At 38.9% G+C, this 5,389-nt stretch overlaps 1 pseudogene; it reads right to left on the reverse strand.

Annotated features, from left to right (window-relative positions):
• Nucleotides 1-3,843: 3,843 nt before the first annotated feature.
• Nucleotides 3,844-4,322, reverse strand: LOC127677977 (immunoglobulin kappa chain variable 12-41-like; annotated as a pseudogene).
• Nucleotides 4,323-5,389: the final 1,067 nt, after the last annotated feature.

Consider the following 5,389-nt stretch of genomic DNA (forward strand, 5'->3'; position numbering starts at 1 on the left):
CTCAATAAAATTCTTGCCAACCGAATCCAAGAACACATCAAAACGATCATCCACCATGATCAAGTAGGCTTTATCCCGGGAATGCAGGGTTGGTTCAATATACGGAAATCCATCAATACAATCCACTACATAAACAAACTCAAAGAACAAAACCACATGGTCATTTCATTGGATGCTGAAAAAGCATTTGACAAAATTCAGCATCCCTTCATGCTTAAAGTCTTGGAGAGAACAGGAATTCAAGGCCCATACCTAAACATAGTAAAAGCAATATACAGCAAACCGGTAGCCAGCATCAAACTAAATGGAGAGAAACTTGAAGCAATTCCACTGAAATCAGGGACCAGACAAGGCTGCCACCTTTCCCCTTATCTTTTCAATATTGTACTTGAAGTACTAGCTCGGGAAATTCGACAACATAAGGAGGTCAAAGGTATACAAATTGGAAAGAAAGAAGTCAAACTATCATTATTTGCAGACGACATGATCGTCTACCTAAGTGAGCCAAAGAACTCCACTAGAGAGCTCCTACAGGTGATAAACAACTTCAGCAAAGTGGCAGGTTGTAAAATCAACTCAAGCAAATCAGTGGCCTTCCTATACTCAAAGGCTAAGCAGGCTGAGAAAGAAATTAGGGAAATGACCCCCTTCACAATAGCCTCAAACAGTATAAAGTATCTTGGGGTGACTCTTACCAAACATGTGAAAGATCTGTATGACAAGAACTTCAAGACTCTGAAGAAGGAAATGGAAGAAGACCTCAAAAAATGGGAAAACCTCCCATGCTCATGGATCGGTAGAATCAATATAGTTAAAATGGCCATTTTGCCTAAAGCACTATACAGATTTAATGCAATACCCATCAAAATCCCAACTCAATTCTTCACAGAGTTAGAAAGAGCAATTATCAAATTCATCTGGAACAACAAAAAACCCAGGATAGCTAAAACTATTCTCAGCAACAAAAGAAAATCTGGGGGAATCAGTATCCCTGACCTCAAGCAATACTACAGAGCAATAGTGTTAAAAACTGCATGGTATTGGTACAGTGACAGACAGGAGGATCAAGGGAACAGGACTGAAGATCCAGAAATGAACCCACACACCTACGGCCACTTGATCCTCGACAAAGAGGCTGAAAACATCCAATGGAAAAAAGATAGCCTTTTCAACAAATGGTGCTGGTTCAACTGGAGGTCAGCATGCAGAAGAATGCGAACTGATCCATCCTTGTCTCCTTGTACTAAGCTCAAATCCAAATGGATCAAGGACCTCCACATAAAGCCAGACACTCTGAAGCTAATAGAAAAGAAACTGGGGAAGACCCTTGAGGACATCGGTACAGGGAGAAAGTTTCTGAACAGAACACCAATAGCGTATGCTCTAAGAGCAAGAATTGACAAATGGGACCTCATAAAATTACAAAGTTTCTGTAAGGCAAAGGACACCATCAAGAGGACAAATCGGCAACCAACAAATTGGGAAAAGATCTTCACCAATCCTACATCAGATAGAGGGCTAATATCCAATATATATAAAGAACTCAAGAAGTTAGACTCCAGAAAACCAAACAACCCTATTAAAAAATGGGGTACAGAGTTAAACAAAGAATTCTCACCTGAAGAACTTCGGATGGCGGAGTAGCATCTTAAAAAATGCTCAACTTCATTAGTCATTAGGGAAATGCAAATCAAAACAACCCTAAGATTTCATCTTACACCAGTCAGAATAGCTAAGATTAAAAATTCAGGAGACAGCAGGTGTTGGAGAGGGTGTGGAGAAAGAGGAACACTCCTCCACTGCTGGTGGGGTTGCAAATTGGTACAACCACTCTGGAAATCAGTCTGGCGGTTCCTCCAAAAACTGAGCACCTCACTTCCAGAAGATCCTGCTATACCACTCCTGGGCATATACCCAGAAGACTCCCCACCATGTAATAAGGATACATGTTCTACTATGTTCATAGCAGCCCTATTTATAATTGCCAGATGCTGGAAAGAACCCAGGTATTCCTCAACAGAAGAGTGGATGCAAAAAATGTGGTATATCTACACAATGGAGTACTATTCAGCCATTAGAAACAACGAATTCATGAAATTCTTAGGCAAATGGATGGAGCTAGAGAATATCATACTCAGTGAGGTAACCCAGACTCAAAAGGTGAATCATGGTATGCACTCACTAATAAGTGGATATTAACCTAGAAAACTGGAATACCCAAAACATAATCCACACATCAAATGAGGTACAAGAAGAAAGGAGGAGTGGCCCCTGGTTCTGGAAAGACTCAGTGAAACAGTATTCAGCAAAACCAGAACGGGGAAGTGGGAAGGGGTGGGTGGGAGGACAGGGGAAGAGAAGGGGGCTTACGGGACTTTCGGGGAGTGGGGGGGCTAGAAAAGGGGAAATCATTTGAAATGTAAATAAATTATATCGAATAAAAAAAATTAAAAAAAAAGAAGTAGTGAGTAAGTGAAAAAAATTAAATTAAATTAAATTAAATTAAGTTAAGGTAAAGTAAAGTAAAGTAAAATGATCACTGTTTAAAACACAAAGCATTGTACACTTGGTTTGGCAACTACTTCCACTTGATTATATTTTTCTGAGTGTATTTGCCCATGTAGAGGTGATACCATGAATACATAGGATGATATAACATAATTGTTTATTTTATTTGTTAATTTTTTGGAGGGTGATATGCATGCAGCCTGGGGAAGTTATAGTTCCAGGTTGGTAAGTGATTTGCTTGAAAAGAATTGTGTCTGTAAGCCAAGTCCAGAAGAATCAAAGGTTGCTAAGCTATCACAATTCATAAGTTTGCAATTCCAATACACTCTTTTTCTATAGTGTTGTATCTGCAAAATCTTATTTATGATGGTGGTTTGAATAAGAATGTCCTCCAGAATTTCACATATTTTCATGCTTGGTCTTCAGTCATTGGAACTCTTTGTGAAAAGTTAGGAGATATGGCATTGCTGAAGGAGGTTTGTCACTGAGGGTATGCTTTGAAGATTCAAAAGCTCAAACCACTCACAGTTATCTACTTCTCTGTGTCACCTATTTGTAGATGGTTTAAGTTATTAACAACTATATCAACTCTACTCCTGCCTGCCTACTAACATGCTTCCCACCATGATATTCTTCGACTAATCTGGAACTGAGATCTCCCCGGTTAAATTATTTTATTGATAAATTGACCTGGCCATGGTGTATTGTTAGAACAATAGAAAAGTAAGTTATTAAATAAATGATAAAAAGGAGTGATTCATAGACGCAGAGAAATAAGGCATAGAGGAAGAAATAGATGGAGTAACAGAGATCTCCCAGAGAGTGAAAAATAGAAAAGATGTTATGTGTGACCTTCCATTATCTTTATAGCCAGAAGCACCCCTTGTTCTCACTACCAGGTGGCTATTAGCACAAATGATATCCATATTATCTGTATGGCCCCGGAAATAATAGACCCTTCCTACACCTCTTAAGATAGCACAGGTAACCTATCTCTCATACTCATCTTATTGTAAGAAATGACTTGTAACCTGGGTTAGGTTTCTATTTAACCATACTTCTCTTGTGTACCAGGGATTGTATTACATCAGGAAACACTTTTTGTTATATACTTCTTTTTTAATGAGTCATGAAAACCAAACCCTTGTTTTGATTCTAGACCAGGGGAAATGAATGGGAATGAAGGCAGAAAAGTTTCTCTGATTTCTATATGAAAACTTCACATTGACACTTAAACCCTGGAAAAGAGAAACACTTTCAACAGTTGAGTAGATGGAGACATGATTAGGAACAGTTGGGGAAGCCGGTTCTCTCACATAAACTTTCATTTGAGGTTTATATCATGGCTTGAATCACTGTGGAGAGAGTACTATAATGTTCTTGACAGTAATAAGTTGTTACATCTTCGGGCTGCAGGTTGTTAATTTTGAGAGAATACTGTGTGCCAGATCCGCTGCCACTGAACCTTGAAGGGACACCACTTGCCAATCTGTTTGCACAATAGATCAGGAGCTGAGATTTCCCTGATTTCTGCTGATATAATACTAAACGGGTGTAACTTGACATGTCATAGTGACAATTTCTTCCACAGATACAGCCAGGGAGTCTGGAGACTGAGTCATCTTAATGTTACATCTTCCATCTAGGATTGGAAAATTGAAAACAAAGCCCCACATGATTAATTCTATTGGAAGAGGATTTTCACTGAGATCAAGCAGCACTGACTAGAGGAAGTTGAAAAAATTTCCAGTGCTCTCTTTCTTACCTGTAAGCAACAGCAGCAGCAACCCCAGGAGCTGAGTGGGCACACCCATGTCTGTGTGTGATCAGTGTGAGGCTGACTCCAGAACAGATTCTGACCTGAATATGGAGAAGTCCTCATGTCAGTAGGCTGTGCTTTGGGTACATGCAAATCAGCAAAGGATAGTCCTCACAGCTGAAGGACTTATCAGGTCAGTAGCTCATTACAGACCTGTGGTACTCTGTGTCTACAAGTGAGATGCAGTCCATGTTTATTTGTAGGGAATGTGCTTCTCTTTGAACAGAGAAAAGCAACTGTCTTTGAATTATGCATTATTATGACTTCTCTTCTGTTCCACATAGAATTTATTTACTATGTATGCATCCATGATAGAGTGTTTCAGATATGGCACTCTTATAGACAGTGCATAAATAGTTCCATTGTCTTTTTATAAATAGGCTTACATGTTATTGTGCCCATGAATTTTATTCTGGCTTTTCTTCCTGTGTATGTTTGTGAGGCTGAATTTTAGTTACAACATTTTTGCATTACCTTTTCTTATTTCAAGTTCCCCATAATACATGTACCTGGTCTCTTTCAAATTCAAGGCCTCTTTTTCCATTAATTGTTATTGTATGCACTTATGTATTTTTACACACACACACACACACATGCACACGCACGTGCACGTGCCCCTAATATAACTAATTGAATCCATATAAAATAATTTATATATATATAAAATTTCTGGGTTAATCTTTTCAAACGGGACATTCAATTGTTATGCTCTTCCCTGAGGAGGAGCATCTCTTCTGCTGACAGCTTTACCTGCTTCCCCATACTGACTTTTGTAGATGTGAGGCCTTATTACATTCTATTTGTCATGTTCATTGGTGTCCTCCTTGTTCAACTCAAATTTGAGTAGTCATGTGGTTGATACTTTACAGATATAGCTTGTGTTGATACTAAGAGACACAGCCTGACAGCAAATTCCAGATCCTCTGGATCTGTCTGTATTTCCACTTCCTTTTTTAAATGTTTCATGAGCCTTGAGTATGGGAGCCTTTTTTAGATGTATCCCTTTGGACTGAGCACCACAACTCACCTTAACCACAGTGATTACCACAGAGTAACAAAGTA

The sequence above is a fragment of the Apodemus sylvaticus genome, chromosome 2 (assembly GCF_947179515.1).
Source record: "Apodemus sylvaticus chromosome 2, mApoSyl1.1, whole genome shotgun sequence".
NCBI lineage: Eukaryota > Metazoa > Chordata > Mammalia > Rodentia > Muridae > Apodemus > Apodemus sylvaticus.